The 27,016-nt window shown below is 55.0% G+C and overlaps 1 protein-coding gene across 1 annotated transcript in view; it reads right to left on the bottom strand.

The window, feature by feature from the left end:
- plppr3a (phospholipid phosphatase related 3a) overlaps window positions 1-18,881 on the bottom strand; it is a 271,797-nt gene extending 252,916 nt beyond the window's left edge. The window contains exon 1 of the mRNA XM_072482829.1: window positions 18,276-18,881. The gene's annotated coding sequence lies outside the window, so the exon portion shown is untranslated. The remainder of the gene's footprint in view (window positions 1-18,275) is intronic.
- Between the last annotated feature and the right edge of the window lie 8,135 nt (window positions 18,882-27,016).

The raw sequence follows: 27,016 nt of genomic DNA, 5'->3' as shown, positions 1-27,016 counted from the left end.
TAGCTCCCTGTGCCCCACTCCCTCCGTGTAGCTCCCTGTGCCCCACTCCCTCCGTGTAGCTCTGTGCCCCACTCCCTCCGTGTAGCTCCCTGTGCCCCACTCCCTCCCTCTGGCTCTGTGCCCCACTCCCTCCGTGTAGCTCTGTGCCCCACTCCCTCGGTGTAGCTCCCTGTGCCCCACTCCCTCCGTGTAGCTCTGTGCCCCACTCCCTCCGTGTAGCTCTGTTCCCCACTCCCTCCGTATTGCTCCCTGTGCCCCACTCTCTCCGTGTAGCTCCCTGTGCCCACTCCCTCCGTGTAGCTCCCTGTGCCCCACTCCCTCTGTGTAGCTCCCTGTGCCCACTCCCTCCGTGTAGCTCCCTGTGCCCCACTCCCTCCGTCTAGCTCTGTGCCCCACTCCCTCCGTGTAGCTCCCTGTGCCCCACTCTCTCCGTGTAGCTCCCTGTGCCCCACTCCCTCCATGTACCTCTATGCCCCACTCCCTCTGTGTAGCTCTGTGCCCCATTCCCTCCGTGTAGCTCCCTGTGCCCCAATCCCTCCGTGTCACTCCCTGTGCCCTACTCCCTCCGTGTCGCTCCCTGTGCCCCACTCCCTCAGTGTCGCTCTGTGCCCCACTCCCTCCGTATAGCTCTGTGCCCCACTCCCTCCGTGTAGCTCCCTGTGCCCCACTCTCTCAGTGTAGCTCTGTGTCCCACTCCCTCCGTGTAGCTCCCTGTGCCCCACTCTCTCAGTGTAGCTCTGTGCCGCACTCCCACCATGTAGCTCCCTGTGCCCCACTCCCTCCGTGTAGCTCCCTGTGCCCCACTCCCTCCGTGTCGCTCCCTGTGCCCCACTCTCTCAGTGTAGCTCTGTGCCCCACTCCCTCCGTGTAGCTCCCTGTGCCCCACTCTCTCAGTGTAGCTCTGTGCCGCACTCCCACCATGTAGCACCCCGTGCCCCACTCCCTCCGTGTAGCTCCCTGTGCCCCACTCTGTCCGTGTCGCTCCCTGTGCCCCACTCCCTCCGTGTCGCTCCCTGTGCCCCGCTCCCTCCGTGTAGCACCCCGTGCCCCACTCCCTCCGTGTCGCTCCCTGTGCCCCACTCTGTCCGTGTCGCTCCCTGTGCCCCACTCCCTCCGTGTCGCTCCCTGTGCCCCACTCCCTCCATGTAGCTCTATGCCCCACTCCCACCATGTAGGTCCCTGTGCGCCACTCCCACCATGTAGGACCCCGTGCCCCACTCCCTCCGTGTAGCTCCCTGTGTCCCCTTCCCTCCGTGTCGCTCCCTGTGCCCCACTCCCTCCATGTCGCTCCGTGCCCACTCCCTCCGTGTCGCTCCCTGTGCCCCACTCCCACCGTGTCGCTCCCTGTTCCCCACTCCCTCCGTGTAGCACTGTGCCCCACTCCCTCCGTGTCGCTCCCTGTGCCCCACTCCCTCCGTGTAGCTCCCTGTGCCCCAATGCCTCCGTGTCGCTCCCTGTTCCCCACTCCCTCCGTGTAGCTCTGTGCCCCACTCCCTCCATGTAGCTCCATGTGCCCCACTCCCTCCGTGTAGCTCCCAGTGCCCCGCTCCCTCCGTGTAACTCTGTGCCCACTCCCTCCGTGTAGCTCCCTGTGCCCCACTCCCTCTGTGTAGATCTGTGCCCACTCCCTCCGTGTAGCTCTGTGCCCCACTCCCTCCGTGTAGCTCTGTGCCCACTCAGTCCGTGTAGCTCTGTGCCCCACTCCCTCCGTGAACTCCTTGTGCCCCACTCCCTCCGTGAAGCTCCCTGTGCCCCACTCCCTCCGTCTAGCTCTGTGCCCCACTCCCTCGTCGTAGCTCCCTGTGCCCCACTCCCCCCGTGAAGCTCCCTGTGCCCCACTCCCTCCCTGTCGCTCCCTGTGTACCATTCTCTCCGTGTAGCTCCCTGTGCCCCAATCCCTCCGTGTCGCTCCCTGTGCCCCACTCCCTCCGTGAAGCTCCCTGTGCCCCACTCCCTCCGTGTCGCTCCCTGTGTCCCACTCTCTCCGTGTAGCTCCCTGTGCCCCACTCCCTCCGTGTCGCTCCCTGTGTCCCACTCTCTCCGTGTAGCTCCCTGTGCCCCACTCCCTCCGTGTAGCTCTGTGCCCCATTCCCTTCGTGTCGCTCCCTGTGCCCCACTCCCTCCGTATACCTCCCTGTGCCCCACTCCCTCCATGTTGCTCCGTGCCCACTCCCTCCGTGCCGCTCCCTGTGCCCCACTCTCTCCGTGTCGCTCCCTGTGCCCCACTCCCTCCGTGTCGCTCCCTGTGCCCCACTCCATCCGTGTAGCTCTGTGCCCCACTCCCTCCGTGTCGCTCCCTGTGCCCCACTCCCACCGTGTAGCTCCCTGTGCCCCAATCCCTCCGTGTAGCTCACTGTGATCCATTCTCTCCATGTACCTCTGTGCCCCACTCCATCCGAGTAGTTCTGTGCCCCACTCACTCCATGTAGCTCCCTGTGCGCCACTCCCTTTGTGTAGCTCGCAGTGCCCCACTCCCTCCGTGTAGCTCTGTGCCCACACCCTCCGTGTAGCTCCCTGTGCCCCTCTCCCTGTGTGTAGCTCTGTGCCCACTCCCTCCGTGTAGCTCCCTGTGCCCCACTCCCTTCCTGTAGCTCCCTGTGCCCCACTCCCTCCGTGTAACTCTATGCCCCACTCCCTCCGTGTAGCTCTGTGCCCCACTCTCTCCGTGTAGCTCTGTGCCCCACTCCCTCCGTGTAGCTCTGTGCCCACTCATACCGTGTAGCTCTGTGCCCCACTCCCTCCGTGAACTCCCTGTGCCCCACTCCCTCCGTGAAGCTCCCTGTGCCCCAGTCCCTCCGTGTAGCTCCCTGTACCCCACTCCCTCCGTGTCGCTCCCTGTGCCCCCCCCCTCCGTGTTGCTCTGTGCCCCACTCCCTCCGTGTAGCTCGATGCCCCACTCCCTCCGTGTAGCTCCCTGTGCCCACTCCCTCCGTGTAGCTCTGTGCCCCACTCCCTCTGTGTAGCTCTGTGCCCCACTCCCTCCGTGTAGCGCTGTGCCCCACTCCCTCCGTGTCGCTCCCTGTGCCGCACTCCCTCCGTGTAGCTCCCTCTGCCCCAATCCATCCGTGTAGCTCCCTGTGCCCCACTCCCTCCGTGTCGCTCCCTGTGCCCCACTCGCTCCGTGTAGCTCTGTGCCCCACTCCCTCCGTGTCGCTCCCTGTGCCCCACTCCCTCCGTGTAGCTCCCTGTGCCCCAATCCCTCCGTGTAGCTCCCTGTGCCCCACTCTCTCCGTGTACCTCTGTGCCCCACTCCCTCCGTGTAGCTCTGTGCCCCACTCCCTCCATGTAGCTCCCTGTGCCCCAATCCCTCCGTGTAGCTCCCTGTGCCCCACTCTCTCCGTGTACCTCTGTGCCCCACTCCCTCCGTGTAGCTCTGAGCCCCACTCACTCCATGTAGCTCCCTGTGCCCCACTCTCTCCGTGTAGCTCCCTGTGCCCCACTCCCTCCGTGTAGCTCTGTGCCCCATTCCCTTCGTGTCGCTCCCTGTGCCCCACTCCCTCCGTATACCTCCCTGTGCCCCACTCCCTCCATGTTGCTCTGTGCCCCAATCCCTCCGTGTAGCTCCCTGTGCCCCACTCCCTCCGTGTAGCTCTGTGCCCCACTCTCTCCGTGTACCTCTGTGCCCCACTCCCTCCGTGTAGCTCTGTGCCCCAATCCCTCCGTGTAGCTCCCTGTGCCCCACTCTCTCCGTGTACCTCTGTGCCCCACTCCCTCCGTGTAGCTCTGTGCCCCAATCCCTCCGTGTAGCTCCCTGTGCCCACTCCCTCCGTGTAGCTCCCTGTGCCCCACTCCCTTCCTGTAGCTCCCTGTGCCTCAGTCCCTCCGTGTAGCTGCCTGTGCCCACTCCCTCCGTGTAGCTCACTGTACCCCCCGCCCTCCGTGTAGCTCTGTGCCCAACTCCCTCCGTGTAGCTCACTGTGCCCCACTCCCTCTGTGTAGCTCTGTGCCCCACTCCCTCCGTGTAGCTCTGGGCCCCACTCCCTCCGTGTAGCTCTGTGCCCCACTCCCTCCGTGTAGCTCTGTGCCCCATTCCCTCCGTGTAGATCCCTGTGCCCCACTCTCTCCGTGTAGCTCTGTGCCCACTCCCACCGTGTAGCTCCCTGTGCCCCACTCCCTCCTTGTAGCTCCCTGTGCCCCATTTCCTCCGTGTAGCTCCCTGTGCCCCACACGCTCCGTGTCGCTTCCTGTGCCCCACTCCCTCCCTGTAGCTCTGTGCCCACTCCCTCCGTGTAGCTGCGCCCTACTCACTCCGTGTAGCTCTGTGCCCCACTCCCTCCGTGTAGCTCCCTGTGCCCCACTCCCTCCGTGTAGCTCTGTGCCCCACTCCCTCCGTGTAGCTCCCTGTGCCCCACTCCCTCCGTATACCTCCCTGTGCCCCACTCCCTCCATGTCGCTCCGTGCCCACTCCCTCCGTGTCGCTCCCTGTGCCCCACTCTCTCCGTGTCGCTCGCTGTGCCCCACTCCCTCCGTGTCGCTCCCTGTGCCCCACTCCATCCGTGTAGCTCTGTGCCCCACTCCCTCCGTGTCGCTCCCTGTGTCCCACTCTCTCCGTGTAGCTCCCTGTGCCCCACTCCCTCCGTGTCGCTCCCTGTGTCCCACTCTCTCCGTGTAGCTCCCTGTGCCCCACTCCCTCCGTGTAGCTCTGTGCCCCATTCCCTTCGTGTCGCTCCCTGTGCCCCACTCCCTCCGTATACCTCCCTGTGCCCCACTCCCTCCATGTTGCTCCGTGCCCACTCCCTCCGTGTCGCTCCCTGTGCCCCACTCTCTCCGTGTCGCTCCCTGTGCCCCACTCCCTCCGTGTCGCTCCCTGTGCCCCACTCCATCCGTGTAGCTCTGTGCCCCACTCCCTCCGTGTCGCTCCCTGTGCCCCACTCCCTCCGTGTCGCTCCCTGTGCCCCACTCCCACCGTGTAGCTCCCTGTGCCCCAATCCCTCCGTGTAGCTCACTGTGATCCATTCTCTCCATGTACCTCTGTGCCCCACTCCATCCGAGTAGTTCTGTGCCCCACTCACTCCATGTAGCTCCCTGTGCGCCACTCCCTTTGTGTAGCTCGCAGTGCCCCACTCCCTCCGTGTAGCTCTGTGCCCACACCCTCCGTGTAGCTCCCTGTGCCCCTCTCCCTGTGTGTAGCTCTGTGCCCACTCCCTCCGTGTAGCTCCCTGTGCCCCACTCCCTTCCTGTAGCTCCCTGTGCCCCACTCCCTCCGTGTAACTCTATGCCCCACTCCCTCCGTGTAGCTCTGTGCCCCACTCTCTCCGTGTAGCTCTGTGCCCCACTCCCTCCGTGTAGCTCTGTGCCCACTCATACCGTGTAGCTCTGTGCCCCACTCCCTCCGTGAACTCCCTGTGCCCCACTCCCTCCGTGAAGCTCCCTGTGCCCCAGTCCCTCCGTGTAGCTCCCTGTACCCCACTCCCTCCGTGTCGCTCCCTGTGCCCCCCCCTCCGTGTTGCTCTGTGCCCCACTCCCTCCGTGTAGCTCTATGCCCCACTCCCTCCATGTAGCTCCCTGTGCCCCACTCCCTCAGTGTAGCTGTGACCCACTCCCTCCGTGTAGCTCCCTGTGCCCACTCCCTCCGTGTAGCTCTGTGCCCCACTCCCTGTGTAGCTCTGTGCCCCACTCCCTCCGTGTAGCGCTGTGCCCCACTCCCTCCGTGTCGCTCCCTGTGCCGCACTCCCTCCGTGTAGCTCCCTCTGCCCCAATCCATCCGTGTAGCTCCCTGTGCCCCACTCCCTCCGTGTCGCTCCCTGTGCCCCACTCGCTCCGTGTAGCTCTGTGCCCCACTCCCTCCGTGTCGCTCCCTGTGCCCCACTCCCTCCGTGTAGCTCCCTGTGCTCCAATCCCTCCGTGTAGCTCCCTGTGCCCCACTCTCTCCGTGTACCTCTGTGTCCCACTCCCTCCGTGTAGCTCTGTGCCCCACTCCCTCCATGTAGCTCCCTGTGCCCCAATCCCTCCGTGTAGCTCCCTGTGCCCCACTCTCTCCGTGTACCTCTGTGCCCCACTCCCTCCGTGTAGCTCTGAGCCCCACTCACTCCATGTAGCTCCCTGTGCCCCACTCTCTCCGTGTAGCTCCCAGTGCCCCACTCCCTCCATGTAGCTCCCTGTGCCCCAATCCCTCCGTGTAGCTCCCTGTGCCCCACTCTCTCCGTGTACCTCTGTGCCCCACTCCCTCCGTGTAGCTCTGTGCCCCAATCCCTCCGTGTAGCTCTGTGCCCCAATCCCTCCGTGTAGCTCCCTGTGCCCCACTCCCTCCGTGTAGCTCTGTGCCCCACTCTCTCCGTGTACCTCTGTGCCCCACTCCCTCCGTGTAGCTCTGTGCCCCAATCCCTCCGTGTAGCTCCCTGTGCCCCACTCTCTCCGTGTACCTCTGTGCCCCACTCCCTCCGTGTAGCTCTGTGCCCCAATCCCTCCGTGTAGCTCCCTGTGCCCACTCCCTCCGTGTAGCTCCCTGTGCCCCACTCCCTTCCTGTAGCTCCCTGTGCCTCAGTCCCTCCGTGCAGCTGCCTGTGCCCACTCCCTCCGTGTAGCTCACTGTACCCCCCGCCCTCCGTGTAGCTCTGTGCCCAACTCCCTCCGTGTAGCTCACTGTGCCCCACTCCCTCTGTGTAGCTCTGTGCCCCACTCCCTCCGTGTAGCTCTGGGCCCCACTCCCTCCGTGTAGCTCTGTGCCACACTCCCTCCGTGTAGCTCTGTGCCCCATTCCCTCCGTGTAGATCCCTGTGCCCCACTCTCTGCGTGTAGCTCTGTGCCCACTCCCACCGTGTAGCTCCCTGTGCCCCACTCCCTCCTTGTAGCTCCCTGTGCCCCATTTCCTCCGTGTAGCTCCCTGTGCCCCACACGCTCCGTGTCGCTTCCTGTGCCCCACTCCCTCCCTGTAGCTCTGTGCCCACTCCCTCCGTGTAGCTGCGCCCTACTCACTCCGTGTAGCTCTGTGCCCCACTCCCTCCGTGTAGCTCCCTGTGCCCCACTCCCTCCGTGTAGCTCTGTGCCCCACTCCCTCCGTGTAGCTCCCTGTGCCCCACTCCCTCCGTATACCTCCCTGTGCCCCACTCCCTCCATGTCGCTCCGTGCCCACTCCCTCCGTGTCGCTCCCTGTGCCCCACTCTCTCCGTGTCGCTCGCTGTGCCCCACTCCCTCCGTGTCGCTCCCTGTGCCCCACTCCATCCGTGTAGCTCTGTGCCCCACTCCCTCCGTGTCGCTCCCTGTGCCCCACTCCCACCGTGTAGCTCCCTGTGCCCCAATCCCTCCGTGTAGCTCACTGTGATCCATTCTCTCCATGTACCTCTGTGCCCCACTCCATCCGTGTAGCTCTGTGCCCCACTCACTCCATGTAGCTCCCTGTGCCCCACTCACTCCATGTAGCTCCCTGTGCCCCACTCCCTTCGTGTAGCTCGCAGTGCCCCACTCCCTCCATGTAGCTCTGTGCCCACACCCTCCGTGTAGCTCTGTGCCCACACCCTCCGTGTAGCTCCCTGTGCCCCTCTCCCTCTGTGTAGCTCTGTGCCCACTCCCTCCGTGTAGCTCCCTGTGCCCCACTCCCTTCCTGTAGCTCCCTGTGCCCCACTCCCTCCGTGTAACTCTATGCCCCACTCCCTGTGTAGCTCTGTGCCCCACTCTCTCCGTGTAGCTCTGTGCCCCACTCCCTCCGTGTAGCTCTGTGCCCACTCATACCGTGTTGCTCTGTGCCCCACTCCCTCCGTGAACTCCCTGTGCCCCACTCCCTCCGTGAAGCTCCCTGTGCCCCAGTCCCTCCGTGTAGCTCCCTGTACCCCACTCCCTCCGTGTAGCTCCCTGTGCCCCACCCCCTCCGTGTAGCTCGCTTTGCCCCACTTCCCCCGTGTTGCTCTGTGCCCCACTCCCTCCGTGTAGCTCTATGCCCCACTCCCTCCATGTAGCTCCCTGTGCCCCACTCCCTCAGTGTAGCTGTTACCCACTCCCTCCGTGTAGCTCCCTGTGCCCACTCCCTCCGTGTAGCTCTGTGCCCCACTCCCCCTGTGTAGCTCTGTGCCCCACTCCCTCCGTGTAGCGCTGTGCCCCACTCCCTCCGTGTCGCTCCCTGTGCCGCACTCCCTCCGTGTAGCTCCCTCTGCCCCAATCCATCCGTGTAGCTCCCTGTGCCCCACTCCCTCCGTGTCGCTCCCTGTGCCCCACTCCCTCCGTGTAGCTCCCTGTGCCCCAATCCCTCCGTGTAGCTCCCTGTGCCCCACTCTCTCCGTGTACCTCTGTGCCCCACTCCCTCCGTGTAGCTCTGTGCCCCACTCCCTCCATGTAGATCCCTGTGCCCCACTCTCTCCGTGTACCTCTGTGCCCCACTCCCTCCGTGTACCTCTGTGCCCCACTCCCTCCGTGTAGCTCTGTGCCCACTCCCTCCGTGTAGCTCCCTGTGCCCCACTCCCTTCCTGTAGCTCCCTGTGCCTCAGTCCCTCCGTGTAGCTGCCTGTGCCCACTCCCTCCGTGTAGCTCACTGTACCCCCCGCCCTCCGTGTAGCTCTGTGCCCAACTCCCTCCATGTAGCTCACTGTGCCGCACTCCCTCTGTGTAGCTCTGTGCAGCACTCCCTCTGTGTAGCTCTGTGCCCCATTCCCTCCGTGTAGCTCCCTGTGCCCCACTCTCTCCGTGTAGCTCTGTGCCCACTCCCACCGTGTAGCTCCCTGTGCCCCACTCCCTCCTTGTAGCTCCCTGTGCCCCATTTCCTCCGTGTAGCTCCCTGTGCCCCACACGCTCCGTGTAGCTTCCTGTGCCCCACTCCCTCCCTGTAGCTCTGTGCCCACTCCCTCCGTGTAGCTGCGCCCTACTCACTCCGTGTAGCTCTGTGCCCCACTCCCTCCGTGTAGCTCCCTGTGCCCCACTCCCTCCGTGTAGCTCTGTGCCCCACTCCCTCCGTGTAGCTCCTTGTGCCCCACTCCCTCCCTGTAGCTCTGTGCCCCACTCCCTCCGTGTAGCTCTGTGCCCCACTCCCACCGTGTAGCTCCCTGTGCCCCACTCCCTCCGTGTAACTCTGTGCCCCACTCCCTCCGTGTAGCTCTGTGCCCCACTCCCTGCGTATTGCTCCCTATGCCCCACTCCCTCCATATAGCTCTGTGCCCCACTCTCTCCGTGTAGCTCCCTGTGCCCACTCCCTCCGTGTAGCTCCCTGTGCCCCACTCCCTCTGTGTAGCTCCCCGTGCCCACTCCCTGTGCCCCACTCCCTCCGTCTAGCTCTGTGCCCCACTCCCTCCGTGTAGTTCCCTGTGCCCCACTCTCTCCGTGTAGCTCCCTGTGCCCCATTCCCTCCGTGTCGCTCCCTGTGCCCTACTCCCTCCGTGTCACTCCCTGTGCCCCACTCCCTCAGTGTAGCTCTGTGCCCCACTCCCTCCGTATAGCTCTGTGCCCCACTCCCCCTGTGTAGCTCCCTGTGCCCCACTCTCTCCGTGTAGCTCTGTGCCCCACTCCCACCATGTAGCTCCCTGTGCCCCACTCCCTCCGTGTAGCTCCCTGTGCCCCACTCACTCCGTGTAGCACCCCGTGCCCCACTCCCTCCGTGTCGCTCCCTGTGCCCCAGTCTGTCCGTGTCGCTACCTGTGCCGCACTCCCTCCGTGTAGCTCTATGCCCAACTCCCTCCATGTAGCTCTGTGCCCCACTCCCTCCCTATAGCTCCCTGGGCCCCACTCCCTCCATGTAGCTCCCATTGCCCCACTCCCTCCGTGTAGCTCTGTGCCCAGTCCCTCCGTGTAGCTTCCTGTGCCCCACTCCCTTTGTGTAGCTCTGTGCCCACTACCTCCGTGTAGTTCCCTGTGCCCCACTCCCTCCGTGTAGCTCTGTGACCACTCCCTCCATGTAGCTCCCTGTGCCCCACTCCCTCCATGTAGCTCTGTGACCACTCCCTCCGTGTACCTCCCTGTGCCCCACTCCCTCCGTGTAGCTCCCTTTGCCCCACTCCCTCCATGTCGCTCTGTGCCCACTCCCTCCGTGTAGCTCCATGCGCCTCACTCTCTCCGTGTAGCTCTGTGCCTCACTCTCTCCGTGTAGCTCTGTGCCCCATTCCCTCTGTGTAACTCTGTGCCCACTCCCTCCGTGTCGCTCTGTGCCCACTCCCGCTGTGTAATTTCCTGTGCCCCACTCACTCCATGTAACTCCCTGTGCCGCACTCCCTCCGTGTAGCTCCCTGTGCCCCACTCCCTCCCTGTAGCTCTTTGTGCTACACCACCCTCCCTGTGCACCACCCTCTGTCTTCTTACAGCTAGCCAATTTCTGATCCAAACTGCTAAATCCCATGCCTCCGTATTTTTTCAATAGTCTTCCGTGGGGAACCTTATCAAACGCTTTACTGAAATCCATATACACCACATCAACTGCTTTACCCTCGTCCACCTGTTTGGTCACCTTCTCAAAGAACTCAATAAGGTTTGTGAGGCACGACCTACCCTTCACAAAACCGCGTTGACTATCCCTAATCAAATTATTCCTTTCTACATGATAATAAATCCTATCTCTTATAAACCTTTCCAAGACTTTGCCCACAACAGAAGTAAGGCTCACTGGTCTATAGTTACCGGGGTTGGCTCTACTCCCCTTCTTGAACAAGGGGACAACATTTGCTATCCTTAAGTCTTCTGGCACTATTCCTGTAGACAATGACGACATAAAGGTCAAAGCCAAAGGCTCAGCAATCTCCTCCCTATCTTCCCAGAGAATCCGAGGTTAAATCCGATCCGGCCCAGGGGACTTATCTATTTTCACACATGACCCACTCCCTCCGTGCCCTACTCCCTCAGTACCGTATCCCCTCAGTGACCTGCTCCCTCGGTATTGCACTCCCTCCGTGCAGCGGTCCCTCAATGCTGCACTGCATTACAAGCTGAAATCTCTGAAATGGCGCATAGACGCACAATCTTTTACTCAGAGGCATAAGTGTTACAAGAGTCGTTTCTAATGAGTCTTAACTGTTATAGTATGGGGACATGAGAGGAGGGAAGCTGTTAATTTTTATTTGATTTGAATGCTTTGACTTGTGGAAGATTTTTTTCATTTGTAATGTCCGCTGAACCATTCAATTAAACTAAATATACTGGCTACAAAGGACCCATTAATATTCCATATAAAAGACCCCTAACCTCCACAATTACACGGTGGTATTGTACACCTTTATTCATTCTCAGCATGTGAGCATCACTGGAGAAGCTGGCATTTATTGCCATTCCCTAGTTGCTGTTGTGAAGCTGGTGCATCACATTCAAGAACTGCTGCTGTCCATGTGGTGACAGTAATCGCAATGCTGTTGAAGGAAATGCCAGGAATTTGACCCGAGCAACAATGATGAAGCTGGTGCATTTCCAGATCAAGGTACTGTGTGGCTTGAAGGGAGATGATGGTGTTTCTCATGCACTTGCTGTTCTGCTCCTTCTCAACGGTGAAGATTCACTTCCACATACCTGTGTGTTTTTTTCCATTTTTCAACCGCAACTTCAGTACTTTTCTCAGGATTAGGAACATAGGAATTAGGAGCAAAAGTAGGCCATTCAATCAGATCATGGCTGATCCTTCCTGGTCCCAAATGCACCTCCCTACATGTTCCCCATATCCCTTTAACCCATTTTAAAAATCAGAAATATATCTATCTCATTCTTGAAACCATTTAATGATTCCGATTCCACCGCACTATGAGGCAGCGAGTACACATTCACTACCCTCTGCGAGAAGTAGTTCCTCCTCATCTCCGTTCTAAATCTACCACCTCTCAACCTATATCTGTGACCTCTTGTTCCAGATTGCCCGAAAACGGGGAACATTTGGCCTATGTTTATTTTATAAATCCCTTTCCTCAATCAGATCCCTTCTCATTCTCCTAAACTCCAGCGAGTATGAACCCAAACTGATTAATCTCACCTCATACATTAACCCTTCCATCCCCAGAATAAATCTGGTGAACTCTGAACTGCCTCCAATGCCACCACATCCTTCCTCAAATAAGGAGACCAAAACTGGACACAATTGGCGGGATTCTCTCAGCCCGGGGCCAGGCCGGAGAATCCATGCGACCGTTGCGAATCGCGCCACGCCGTCCCAACGCCGGGATGGGATTCTCGGAGAATCAGCGCCATTGGCACCAGCGTGGTTGACGCGGTGCCGGTCGGGGGCCGCTCTACGCGGATGGGCCAAGCGGCCGTCGTAGGAAAGACCAAGTCCTGCCGGCCCCGTTCACACCTGCTCTCAGCCAGCGGGACCTCGGCGTTGAAGCGCCCGGGGGAGGGGGGTCTGACCCCAGGTGAGGGGGGAAGGCCTCTGATGTGGCCTGGCCCGCGATTGGGGCCCACCGATCGGCGGGCTGGCCTCTCTGGCTGGGGGCCTCCTTTCTTCCGCGCCGGCCCCTGTCGCCCCGCGCCATGTTGCGTCGGGACCGGCGGGTTGACGGGAGCCACTGCGCATGCGCGCGTTGGCTCCGGTGCTATTGCGCATGCGCGGACCCCACGGTGCCCAGTTCACACCAGGATCAGCTGCTGGAGCAGCATGGTCCGCTCCAGTGCCGTGCTGGCCCCCTGTAGGGTCCAGAATTGCTGATCCTGAGGCTGTGTTGACACCGTCGAGAAGCGCGACGGCGTTTCCGACGGCGTCAACACTTAGCCTCAGGATCACCGAAGCCCGCCCAACATTCCAGATGTGGGCCGGGATTCTCCCCTACCCGGCGGGGCGGGGGGTCCCGGCGGGATGGAGTGGCGTGAACCACTCCGGTGTCGGGCCGCCCCAAAGGTGCGGATTTCTCCGCACTTTTAGGGGCCAGACCCTCACCTTGAGGGGATAGGCCCACGCCGGAGTGGTTTCCCCTCCACCGGCTGGTGTGGAAGGCCTTTGGCACCACGCCAGCTGGGGCCGAAAGGACTTCGCCAGGCGGCGGAAGTCCGCGCATGCGCGGGAGCGTCAGCGGCCGCTGACGTCATCCCCACGCATGCACAGGGGGGGATGACTCTTGCGCGTCGGCCATCGCAGAGGCTGTGGCCGAGGCGGAGGGAAAAGAGTGCCCCCATGGCACAGGCCCGCCCGCGGATCGTTGGGCCCCATTCGCGGGCCAGGCCACCGTGGGGGCACCCCCGGGAGCCAGATCGCCCTGCCCCAGGACCCCGGTCGTGCTGCCAATCCCGCCGGTAAGGTAGGTGGTTTGATTCATGCTGGCGGGACTGGCATGACAGCAGCGGGACTTTGGCCCATTGCAGGCTGGAGAATCGCCGGGGGGGGCCCACTGACCGGCGCGATTCCCGCCCCCGCCGAATTTTCGGTGCCGGAGAATTCGGTGGCCGGCGGGGGCGGGATTCACGCCGCCCCCCCGGCGATTCTCCGACCCGGCGGGGGGTCGGAGAATCCCGCCCCAGGTCTCACCAACACCCTACAATTGCAACAACACTTCTCTACTTTTATACTCCAGTCCTTTTGCAATAAACGCTAACATTCCATTTGCCTTTTTAATTACATGCTGTACCTGCATATTGACCTTCTGTGATTCATGAACAGAGGAACCCCGATCCCCCTGCCCAGAAACATTTTGTATCTGCTTTCCATTTCGCTAATATTTTGGCTTTCTATTTTTTCGGTCAAAATGAATAACCTCAGACTTATCTACAATAAACTCCATCTGCCAAATTTTAGCCCTATCTCTTAGTCTATCTATGTCCGTCTGTAAAAACTTTATCATCTCTTCACTGCCTGCATTGCCACCTATTTTAGTATCATCCTCATAGTTTGCTATGTTACACTCTGTCCTTGCAGATCATTTATCTAGATTGTAAACAGTCGAGGTCCGAGGACTGACCCCTGCGGCACCTCGCTAGTTACAGTTCGACAGCCAGAGAAGGACCCATTTATCCTGACCACCTGCTTCTGTCAGTCAGCCAATCCTCAATCCAATCTAGTATTCTACCTCCAATCCCTTGCTTTGTATTGCGTTCCATGCTATCTCCATGATGCTTTACTGCAGCATCCAGGACATATTTATTTCTCAAAGGAAAAGTAGAATAAAAAGAGTTGGAAAACTGAACGGTGGCTCATTTTTGTAGCACTCAAGTCTGGAAGTTGTGAGTTCAAATCCCCCTCCTGGCGCTCTAGCTGATACTACCCTGGCAACCAACATCCTGAAAGCATTTGGTGTAGTTTGGGGAACTTTGCTGAGCAAAAATTGGCTGTTGTGATTCCAGTAACTGAGGAATCTGCATAAGCACTTTATTAGCTGAAAAGTGTTTTCAGACATTCGGACGTTGTGAAATGTGGGGCTGGATTCTCCGATCCCCGACGCCAAAATTGCGTTCTCCGAGGGGCGGAGAATCCCCGATGACGCCAAAATCGGGGGTACTGTAGGAGTACGCCGCACGCTGTATCCACGGCCTCAGGCCATTGCCTGAGTCCCGCCCCGTGATGCTCCGTCACCGACCGGTCGAGTTCCCGACGACATAGGACACGTGTGGTCTCACTCGTCGTAAACTCAGCATGGCAGCTGCGGACTCAGTCCAGTCGGGGGAGGGCCGGTCCGCGGGTAGGGGGGGGTTCATTCAGGCCTGGTGCACTGTGGGGGGGGGGGGGGGGCGGTCCAGGGCGCACGGGCGTCCAAAGGGGGGGATTATTTTTGAAGTCTGGGTCCGTGGGCTGCGTCCGCTATGAAGCACGCCGCGGCCGCTGCAGTATGCCGCCGTGCGCATGCATGGCCACGGACCCAGCAGTGCTCCGGGCTGTATCGCCAGCTACAGCTGGGAGCTCTACGCTGCCTCGCTGCTAGCCTCCCGTGGAACAGGGAATTGCTGGCCGTTCTGCGCCGGTTTTCCTGGCGTAAAAAAACACCACCGTTTCCACGCCGGCGTGGGGGCTTCGTCTCCCAAACAGAGATTCCAGCCTGTGGTCTGGAAGTACAAGGGGCTGGATTCTCCACTGTCGGGATTCTGCGGTGCGCTCACACCCACACCGGGGATTTCCCGACGCGTGGGAAAACCTTTGGCCGGTTACGGAACGGAGAATCCCGCTGCCGACGATGGCGTGCCAGAAAGCTGGTGTGGCAGGATGGAGAATCCGGCCCAAGCTCTTTCTTTCTCGTAGGTTGCGACCAATGCATTCGGCCCATCGAGTCTGTTTATTAGTGAACCCGGATCCCTGGTGTTGTGAGGCAGCAGTGCTAACCACTGAGCCACAGTGCTGCCCCTGCGTCTTCATTTTTCTCAGACATTATCTTAGCATAGGATAATTGAGGAAGCATTTGAAGGAACAGCAAATGAGCTGGAGTGTCATTTCCGGATGTCCAGCCTCACTATTCTGGGTCTCTGTTGGCCAGATCCTAGGCTAAGCAGTAGCCACAATTAGTAGTCCTGGGTCCATGCACACAGCCCTCCCATACACCTCAGATCAAAAGATCTGAAGCATTTGGACAACAAACCATGGGTTCTAAAATTGGGGAATGACACCCTTCCACCCCCAGCCCCCCATCCGCCCTCACCCCCCATTCCCCCCACCCCACTCTCTTTGAAAGAGAGGTTTGCAAAGCCAGTGGTCAGGCGTTCTGAGTCAGGGTGCAGTGGCTGTTTTTTAAAAATTCTGATCTCCAAGCACAGAATGCTGCCAAGTCAGACCAATTAACATGCCCTGAAGCTGGGGGTGCAAGCTCCATTGATTCCGTAACCATGGTGAGAAACCACCCTGAAGAAAGGGATACCACAGGCACAAGCCAAGCACCAAGTTTGCCCAAGAGCCTTTGCCAGAAAGATTTCTCTTCAATGGAATGTGTCAATAAAATTGTCTTTTTTCCCTCTGTGGGGTCTGAACTAATTGAGCTGAAGGATGTCACTGATGTGGAAGAGAATTTATCTGACGACACCCCTCTCAGCATCATGTAGCTTTGAGTCAGTCGAGGTGCTGAGTGAAGCTCTTTTACTCCGTCCAGCTTCAGCCTCTTCCCAAGATCACACCTCATCCACCCTGTGGCCTTTCTGCATATATTTGCCAATTTAGTGGCAGCTTTGTGCTCCGTGTCTAGGTCCACTGGGACCGAGCCTGCCAAAGCTCATTTCATCTACGCAAAGAACACAAACATATCAATTGTCCTGGTGATGCTTATCCCTGATTTTTGCAGCAAGCAGCTCGTATATAACCCACTGCAGCACCCAGAAATGAATCTTTAAGCTGTGAAAGACTGAGGCAAAAGGGAACAAAAACGTTCGGCTGGAAGATTTAAGAATCGAGCAGTGCAGATTGCAAAGTGAACATCTTCACAGAAACACAAATAAGGACGTCATCTTGTACAATTTTTTTTAACCTTGCAATATAACAAGCATTTTACATTGATCAGCTTCAATAAGCAGACAATTGGGTATTAATAATGATTTTGCAAACAACATGCGGGACAGAAAAAAAATCATGAATTTATGCAACTCTTTTCACAATCTCACAATGTCCCAAAATGCTCTAAAGTCGACTTTTGAAGTGCAGGAACTAGTGAAATGATATATAACATTCCTCATTCCCCTTCACACACCCTACAGTATATTACCATTGGACGGGCCATTCTTGGCACACACACGAGTTAACATTACCCACTCACTTTAAAAAGGCCACCTTAAACCCTGGGATGATGATCTGGCTGCATATCTTTTTTGGTTCAGTTTGATAGTGAACTCTGCTTGGAGTTAGATAGTCATGAGTTTGAGTCTTGCTCAGGGGGCTTGAACACATTAACATAGGCTAATGTCCCAATGAAGTGCTGAGTTGAATGAAATTATTTATACCATGCCTTTCACGACCACAGTATGTCACAACACACTTTACACCCAAATGAAATGTGGTCCCTATTTGGTAAATGCAGCAGCAAAATTGTGCCTGAATCTAAATCCTGCAAACAGGGAAGTGGTAAGTTACAGTGGAGGGAAAAATACTGGCTGGAGCTGCAGAGAGAACTCTCCTACCCAGACCAAATAGCCTCCTGTGTCATAATGACTACTCTTTTTCAAATAGTGACATGGGACCTGCAAATATGGGTGCGCCCTGGTCTCATCCAAAAGCATTGTTGATGAAGTACTCTCTCACTGGAAGGTGAGCCTATTATAAATAATCTTTATTATCACAAGTAGGCTTACATTAACACTGCAATGAAGTTACCGTGAAAAGCCCCTCGTCACCACATTCCAGCGCCTGTTCAGGTGCACTGAGGGAGAATTCAGAATGTCCAATTCACCTAACATCACGACTTTCGGGACAAGTGGGAGGAAACGGGAGCACCCGGAGGAAACCCACACAGACACGGGGAGAATGTGCAGACTCCGCAGACAGTGACCCAAGGCGGGAATAGAACCTGGGACCCTGGCCTGTCAATCAACGGTGCTAACCATTGTGTTACTGTGCCGCCCCTGTGCTACCATGCAGTCCCATGTGGAGCAGGGGGATCAACCTTGATCTTCAGATTCATATGGATGTTGCCCCCTATTGTTTTTAAAACAGCCTTCCCATTTCATTCCACAACTACTGTACATGAAGTCAGAGTACCACAACTTCTCATGACCAGCATCCGAGGTGTTCTCCAGCATTCTAACGTCTTCGAAAAGCGTGTATAAATAGAGAAGCGCCAGAGTTTTATCCACCGCTGACACCGTGTTGCTCGATCAGAGGAGGCACAATTTAGGTTAGAGTTAAGTCGAGGTTACAGTTAACTCGGCGGCTCCGGCCACATGTGACTAGTTGAAGGGGTGGGGCCATGGTGGTGGCCTTCAATGTCCCTCTGAACTAACACTACTAAAAATACCAAATTAAGTGGTTATTCCTCCCACGCTGTATGGGGGAGTGGGGGGGGGGGGGGCGATGACAGTCATTCAACTTCAAATGAGGCTGCATATTATACAAAAATAAATATAAATATATTACGTAATCATTTGTGTGAGGTAATTTTCTACTGGACATCCTGGAGCAGGACGGCAGGAACCGCAGTCCCTCATGGAGATTTGCAAACGGTCCACTGTCACCGAAATGAAAAAGAGTCAAGTTGGAGGATTCACGGCACAAATTAGACTGAGGGACTGACAGACTTGGCTGGGGTGCAGGCGGACACAAGGGTAGCTCGGTGCTCACCATGTCCATTTATTAACGGGAGTCCATCACTTTTGTGTGACCTGAGATTAATTTTCTGTTAACAAAGAATCGAGGGGCCACCCTCGATTACCACAACCCGTTGCTGCACTGCTACAAAGAAACTCCAAGCCAAAGCCCAGTCACACTGCCTCTCATTGATTCATTCCACCAGCTTCTCAGGAGACAATCCAAATTCATGTTAAAAGCTGCTCACCTTTTGTTAACTGAGGAGATGCAGAGACGGGGAGGATACTTCAATGCAGTCTTCTTTTATCTGCCTCTCTCTCTCCTGTGCGGAGAGGAGAGTGGAGGGAATCCAGACAGATGTTGGGAGGAAAATGCAGCAGGATAAAGCGGGGGGGTGTTCTCATTCTCGTATCTCGCTGGGAACCGAGGCGGAGCTGCTGCGGAATTCCCTGGCCATCTCCAGACCGCTCCACCGCCTTTGGGAGTGTGTGTGTGTGAGCCCGGGCAAGAAGCGGCTGGGTAAGCAGTCAGGACAGATACCACCCCCTGGCTCAGTGTGAGCACAGAGCAGGCGCTGGCCGCTGGTCCCCTGTTAGCGGAGAGAAATCTCGGGGCGGGCGAGTGATGGTGTCAGACAAAGGGAAGAGAGGAGCTTCCATCACATCCAACAGGAGGCAGAGAAAGAGGGGGAGAGAGTAGAGCACACTGCCTGTCAACACATGGAGCAGCAGCTGGTCAGACCCCAGCAGTGGCCCGCAGTCAACCTGCAGAACTGCACTGGATCACAAGCGGTCTCACTGCTGAGCACCAGCAGTCTCTCCAACACCAGCCTGTGTACATTAGCTCTGCGTCTCACTCCACACCGAGCCGTGACGATAGACCTTTAACCCCTTCATTGCGGTGGGAGTGGAAGGGTTTTGTCCGTCACCTTCAGTGCATTGTACGGAAGTCCTGGAAAATTAAATAGCTTTTAAGCACACGCCAGATTTCAGCTACAGTAACAGGCTACATGCAAAACAAATGTGCACATTTATTTACCTATACACACACACACATATATGTCTGTGCATGTGTATGTATATGTGTTTGTGAAAGAAAACACTTGCCTTGATATAGCTTACATGATGACTCCAGGCCAACAATTTGAATCTATATAAAGTCATCTACTTAATTAAAAAACAGATCTTAAGGTAGCAACACCAGAAAACAGGATTTGACATTGCTGCATTAGGGAGATGAGGGGAAATGCAGGGAGAGATGAGGGAAACGCTTGGTAAAATATGTCGGTTTTAAGGAGCAACTGAAGAAGAAATAAAGTAGGACGAGAGGTGAAGAGGTTTAGGGAGGGAATGCCACAGCTTGGGGCCACTGGAGATGAAGCGACGGCGGCAAATGATGGAGTGATGAAAATGAGGGGTGCACAAGAGGCCAGAGTACAAGCCAAAGTGTGTTACAGCTAATGAAATAGTATCGAAGTATCCTCACTGCTGTGATGTAGCAAATATGGCCACCAATTTGTGCATATATATAATATTCACAGGCACCCACACACATATGTGTTATATGTATATAAGACAAAGCATATTGTAATTAGTTCATCGAGAAAAAGCAAGTATAAAATATTAATTAAGACATAACCAATTTGTCCTTTCTGTATTAGGTATCAACATGCCTTGTGTGAAATGTTGTTGGGTTCAACTAAGCAATGACTTTCAACAGAGTAGTTTATTCACTAGCTTAGCAGCTACTTCAACACTTCTGCTCTGCCCGTGTTCCTGATGATAGCTCCTTTGCTCCTGCCATGTGGCCTCTTTGGTAACCGCACCAGCACATTCTCACGTGACCACTCAGTCTACCTCTTCCCAGTTTAGAACATACAGTGCAGAAGGAGGCCATTCGGCCCATCGAATCTGCACCGGCACACTTAAGTCCTCACTTCCACCCTATCCCAATATCCCCTCCTAATGGACACTAAGGGCAATTTAGCATGGCCAATCCACCTAACCTGCACATCTTTGGACTGTGGGAGGAAACTGGAGCACCCAGAGGAAACCCACGCTGACACGGGGAGAACGTGCAGACTCCACACAGACAGTGACCCAGCAGGGAATTGAGCAGGGAATCGAACCTGGGACCCTGGCGCTGTGAAGCCACAGTGCTAACCACTATGCTACGTGCTGTCCAGTTGGAACACTCGGTGTCATGCGATGCAACAGCATCTGCAATAGAAAATTATGCTCTTGGCTTTGGATGAGGAGAGGTTGAGTAAATTGGGTCTGTACCCATTGGAGTTTAGAAAAATGAGAGGCATCCCTATTGAGACATATAGGATTCTTAGGGAGCTTGGCAGGGTAGATGCTGAGAGGATAAAGAACAACGAGAAGTACAGCACAGGAAGAGGCTCTTCAGCCCTCCAAGCCTGTGCCGACCATGCTGCTCATCTAACCTAAAACCTTCCACAGTTCTGGGGCCCCTATCCCTCTATTCCCATCCTATTCATGTATTTGTCAAGACACCCCTTAAACATCACTATCGTACCTGCTTCCACCACCTCCACCGGAAGTGAGTTCCAGGCACCCACTACTACCCTCTGTGTAAAAAACTTCCCTCGCACATCTCCTCTAAAATTTACACCTCGCACCTTGAACCTATGTCCCCGAGTAATTGACTCTTCCACCCTGGGAAAAGGTTTCTGACTCTGCACCCTGTCTATGCCCCTCAATTTTGTAGATTTCTATCGTACTGCCCTCAACCTCAATCGTTCCAGTGAGAACAAACAAATTTATCCAACCTCTCCTCATTGCTAATGCCCTCCATACCAGGCAACATCCAAGTAAATCTCTTCTGTGCTCTCTCCAAAGTCTCCACATTCTTCTGGTAGTATGTGACCAGAATTGAACACTATATTCCAAGTGGCCTTGTTTCCTCTTTTTGCAGAATTGGAGAAGCAAGGACCAGAGGGCATAATCTCAGAGTAAGCGGTCACCCATTTAAGACTGAGATGAGGAGGAATTTCTTTTCTGTGAATCGGTGGAACTTTTTTTACTGCAGAGAGCTGTAGAGGCTGGATTGCTAAGTATACTCACGGCTGAAATACACAGGTATTTCATCAGTAAGGGAATCAAAGGTTATGGGGATAAAAAGAGCAATTGAAGTTGATGATTTAATCAGGTCAGCCATGATCTCATTGCAAAAATGGAGCAGACTTGATGGGCCGAGTGGTCTACATCTGTTTCTATGTTTTATCGTCTGACAGACCATTGTGTAGCATACAAGTTAAACAAGCTAACAGTGCATAACTATTTACATATCCACTGAGGCACAGATTGAGCTGATGTAGCTGGCGCATAGCCCATCGCGCCTCCCACCCATCCCTTTTTGCTGTAGAACGGTGCGGCATGCTGGCACAGTGGCTAGTACTGCTGCCTCACAGTGCCAGGGACCCAGGTTCAATTCCGCCCCCAGGTGACTGTCTGTGTGGAGTTTGCACTTTCTCCTCATGTCTGCATGGGTTTCCCTGTGTGATCCGATTTCTGCCCACAGTGTAAAGATGTGCAAGCTAAGTGAATTGGCCATGCTAAATTGCTCCTGTGTATCCAGGGATGCGCAGGTTAGGTGGAGTTATGGGGTTACGTGGATGAGGGGGAGAAGTGAGCCTAGGTAGGGTACACTTTTTGAGGGTAGGTGCAGACTCGATGGGCCGAATGGCCCCCTTCTGCACTGTAGGGATTCCATGATTCTATGAAAGCTGAAATTCGAAGACTAATTCTAAGCTAAGTGGTAATAAAGCCCTGGGACCTAGTGTTTAGCTGGATCAAGCATGTGATTACACCAGTTTGTGACGTTGTAGTCTTACTCTAGCCGTTGTCCTTGATAAGAGCGACCTGGAACATTCCTTCAGCATGTTCTGTGGGTGAAGAGCTCACTGTGTTTGCCTCTGGACTAGTCCACAGGTGTAGGGGGCCTGTGCTATAGGCCAGATGACTGAAGTGCTGTGGTAACTTTTGGTGCTGTTTCTGATACCTGTAGAAGGTGACAGTGATTGAGTACATAGTGGGCACTGTGTTCCGGGGCATGACTGTGCACAACCACCAATGGGTCATGGCCATGTGCAGTGTGAATCCTGACCGTTTGACCTGGTGTTAGAGAACCAAGTCTATGAGCATCTCGATCATGGTGCATTTTGTTTTTCAACCTGTGTTGCATGCGGGCCTCATTCCCGTTGGTTTTGAATTTGGGCTGCAGCAGAGCCTTGGCTCGTATATGCTCAAAGTTCCATGTGTGTGCAAAGCTCTAAATGCCATGGAGACGAATTGACAAGCGTTGTCTGTCATGAGTCTCTGAGGGATGCTGTGTCTGGTGAAGTGTCTCTAAAGCTTGATGATGACTGTTTAATTCATCATGTTTAGCAGTTAGTCAAGTTCAAACCACCTGGAATATGAATAAGTCTAAATGTTGTTCACCATTCCATTTGAAGATGTCAGCTGCTGTCAATGATCATGAGAGGTCCGGAATCTCATGTAAATGCAGCGGTCCTTTGCTTGATGCAGCTTGAGTACATTGCACAGTGCACATCTGGAGATTTCTCTTTCCATGTCTGCGTACAGTGATTCCTTGGCCCTGGTACCTGGTTGCTTCTAACCCAGGGAGCTCTTGGTGAAGTTGTTGGGTGTAGTACTTCTGAAGAGAAGCAGGGATGATAAATTGCTGGCCACGCAATATCAATCCATCCTGTACAATCAGTTCATCTCTGATGGCACAGAATGTGCGGAGTTTGTGGGGAAACTCACTTGAGGACTCTGGCCAACACCTCATGATGACATCATGCAATTGTCTGAGTGTGATATTCCCCTGTACAGCGTCTTTGAGTTCCTGAATCATACAACAGGACAGCGCCTCTATTGCCGAACCCCCCACCCCACCTCATAAGGGCGGGGCACTGCTGGGGCCGATACCCTGCATGGGCAAGATGCCACCTGGGCACTTTTGCACTGGCACTCTGGCAGTGTCCCTGCCAGGCAGGCAGTGCCATCTGGGCACCCTGAAATTGCACTTGGGTGGTACTGCCAGGCTGCCCAATGTAGCCACCTAAAATGGCTGATTCCCGAGTATTTGGCCAAACCCCGATCTAAAATGGCGAACTAAAAAGGCTGATGGGAAAATCAGCCAACAGGACTCAAAACGGACAGCTGCAGGCAGAACAGTGTATTCGGCTCTGGGGAAGTCGGCCCAGACCGATACCTGCAACCATTAACAGCACATCAACCCAGCCATCTGCATTTTAATCGGCGATCCCCGGGAACAATTGCTACAAATTAGCAATTGAAAGCCGATCCAGACCTCTCGGCGCCAGCAGTGGCTGAGATAAAGAAAGGTGGACGACCACCCCCCGATCAAGGAATCGCCCCATTATTGGAGCATATCGAACCCAGTGATTGGGACCAAGTCCAATCACTTGGGACCAGGGTCAAGGTCCGCCCCAAGAGGCGGGAAACCCCTAGGGACTATAAAAATAGGGGCCAAGTTCAGATCGACCCTTCTTCTCCTACTCGCAACCTTTGAGACCCTTCGACGAAAGAACAAGTAAGTCTTACTCCAACGATCGCTACCAGATAGGTATTCCAGACTATCGACCCGTACCAGCCTTTTTGAATCCCGCAGGCCAGACCCCATTCGCTAGACCATTCGTTTCCCTGACCTGGTGGGCCATCACCAAAGTTAAGTATTGGCCTTTAGTGGTAGGTAATAGTCTAGAAGTAGGATTATTGTATAAGTATTTATTGCTGTGTATAATCAATGATCGTTGATTTAACATTTACTAAGCGGTGTGCTGCATTATTAATCATTACTTGAGCTTGAACCACGTGGCGGTATCAGAAAGATACCTGGCGACTCGTGAGCAAAGGTGACAGAATTAGAGCTAATAAAACTAAGGCTAATAAGAGCAACACCAGGTGGTGTGTCAGGCTGGTAGTGCCACAATGCTTGGGTGGCATCGGGGGTGCCAGGGTACCACTCTGCCCAGAGCTGGACCACCCGGTGACCCCTGGTCATCTGGGAGACCCCCAAGTGCCGGCATGCCTGGTCTACATTTGTGGAAACTGGTGCTAAACAGCACCCGCTCGGGGTCTCCGAGGCGAGGCCCTTCGATCCCATGCTTTGGGTAACTCCGACGCAGACATATTCCAGTGAGACTAACTGCTCACTTCAGTATCCAAATCTCGCTGATCTTGTGTTAGATCTTGCAAGGTGTAACGAGTGTTGTAAATTTCGCAAGACGCCTCTCACGGGATTTACCAGCCTCGTCACATTCTGAGTCGGGCGCGACGAGGCCGATAGATTGTGCCTGACACCTGTCTGCAGGAGACATGAATGTGGTTCGTTTTGAGGATTCCTCATCTAATGGAATCTTACCGAACCTGCATTTTGTATTGAGAATGATGAACACCTTGGCATTTGGTATGTCTGCTGTCACCTGTTCCACTGTCTTGAAAATGAAAAAATGAATATCGCTTATTGTCACAAGTAGGCTTCAACTGAAGTTACTGTGAAAAGCCCCTAGTCGCCACATTCCGGCCCCTGTTTGGGGAGGCTGGTACGGGCATTGAACTGTGCTGCTGGCCTGCCTTGGTCTGCTTTCAAAGCCAGCGATTTAGCCCTGTGCTAAACCAGCCCCTTTATAGGATGTCTTCATAGGATGATGAGGTCTGAGCAACGTCTTGTTCAAGTACATTGTGTTCATGTATATCCTGACCGCGACATCTTTCTTACTGTGGCCAACATAGCTCATTCCATGGCCTTGTCTATAAGTGTTATGGCATCTAGTGCGTTCATCCAATACAGTTCATTGATTACTTTCTGCATCGTGATTATTGGTGCTCTTCTTGGAGCACAGACTGTTGGTGGTACCGAATCATCTAGTCTCATGTGGTATCCAACTGCTAGCTTTCCAATGATGGCACAGCTGAAAGGTCCTTGTAAGGTATAATTTCTGGGACCTGGGGTTATAGAGCATACACTTCTGGACCATGTTGAATGAGCCCCAATGTAATGGTTTTCCAAAGACATAATTGTGACCTTACATTCCGGTCACCTTTATGAAATTTGAAATTACTCTATGTGCAGTGGAGGATAGCTACACGTTCGGTGTGGATGGTTTGTCTGCCATAAGCCACGAGATCTCCCTGGGGTCTGGTGTTGCATATGAGCTAGTTCCCGTAACATTCAGCTGGATAATATGTTGCACTTTGCTCTAGTGTCAATCTTTATCTTCAGTCTTGCGTTACTGCAAACCATGTTGAGGGTGGTGAAGATCTCACCCATTTCTGTGACGGTGTTGACACTAAGGAAAATCCTAAGTTGTTTGACAAGTACATTAAGGCTAAAAGGATAACTAAAGGAAGAGTAGCGCCCATGAAGGTCCACAGTAGTAATTTGTGTGTGGAGCCGGAGGATGGGCGAGGGCGGGCATGGTGGTTAGCACTGATGTCCCTCAGAGGCAGGGATCCGGGTTCAGTTCTGGTTTTGGGCGACTGTCTGTGTGGAGTTTGCACTGAGTGGTCAGGCAGGCTTAAAAGTAGACAAATCACCAGGGCCAGATGAAATGTATCCCAGTTGTTGAGTGAGGCAAGAGGAGAAATATCAGCGGCGCTGGCAATAATTTTCAATTCCTCTCTGGCCACAGGAGAGGAGCCAGAGGACTGGAGAATAGCCAATGTAGTACCATTATTCAAGAAGGGAGGGAGGGATAAACCAGGAAACTACAGGCCAGTCAGTCTAACCTTAGTGGTGGGGTAACTATTGGAAGCAATTCTGAGAGACAGGATTAATCTACATTTGCAGAGTTGGGGATTAATCAAGAGCATTACTTTGTGAAGGGGAGGTCATGTCTGACCAACTTGCTTGAATTTTTTGAAGAGGTGACCAGGTGTGTAGATGACGTAGTCTACTTGGACTTCAGCAAGGTTTTTGATGAGGTCCCACATGGGAAATTGTTAGCGATGGTAAGAGCCCATGGGATCCAAAGAAATTTGGCAAATTGGATCCAAAATTGGCTGAGTGGTCGGAAGCAGAGGGTGATGGTCAAGGGGAGTTTACCTGACTGGTAGCCTGTGTCCGGTGGTGTTCCGCAGGGATCAGTGTCGGGGCCTTTTCTGTTTATGGTTTCTATAAATGATTTAGATATAAATGTAGGTGGGTTGATCAATAAGTTTGCGGATGATAGGAAAACTGGTGGGGTGGTAAATAGTGAGGAGGATAACCTTCGATTACAGGAGGATTTGGACAGACTGGTCAGATGGACTGATCAGTGGCAAATGGAATTCAATCCGGATAAGTGTGAGGTGATGCATTTGGACAGGACAAACAAGGCAAGGGAATACATGATAAACAGCAGGAACTTGGGAAGCACCGAGGATCAGAGGGACCTTGGTGTGTATGTCCACTGTTCCCTTCAGGTAGCAGAGCAGTTGGATACAGTGGTTAAGAAGGCATATGCCTTTATAGAAGGCATACTTGTCTTTATTAGCCAAGGCGTAGAGCTTAAGAGCAGGGAAGTTATGCTGGAACTGTATAAAACGCAGCTAGAGCATTGTGTGCAGTTCTGGAATCCCCATTATAGGAGGGATGTGATAGCACTGGAAAGGGTGCAGGGGAGATTTACCTGGGCTGGAGAATTTTAATTATGAAGAAATATTGGATAGACTTGGATTGTTTTCCTTGGAGCAGAGGAGACTGAGGGAGGGACATGATTGAGATGTATAAAATTATGAGGAGCATTGATAGAGTCGACAAGAAGAAACGTTTCTCCTTGGTGGAGGGATCAATGACCAGGAGGCATAGATTTAAGGTAAATGGCAGCAGGTTTAGAGGGAATGTGAGGAAAGACATTTTTACCCAGAGGGTGGTGGGAGTTTGGAACTCAGTGTCTGAAAGAGTGGTGGAGGGAGAGACCCTCATAACAGTTAAGAAATATTAGGATGTCTGATC

The sequence above is a fragment of the Scyliorhinus torazame genome, chromosome 18 (assembly GCF_047496885.1).
Source record: "Scyliorhinus torazame isolate Kashiwa2021f chromosome 18, sScyTor2.1, whole genome shotgun sequence".
NCBI classification, from domain to species: Eukaryota; Metazoa; Chordata; class Chondrichthyes; order Carcharhiniformes; family Scyliorhinidae; genus Scyliorhinus; species Scyliorhinus torazame.
The sequence above is the reverse complement of the archived record's forward strand: the minus strand, read 5'-3'. Positions and strand labels throughout refer to the sequence as shown.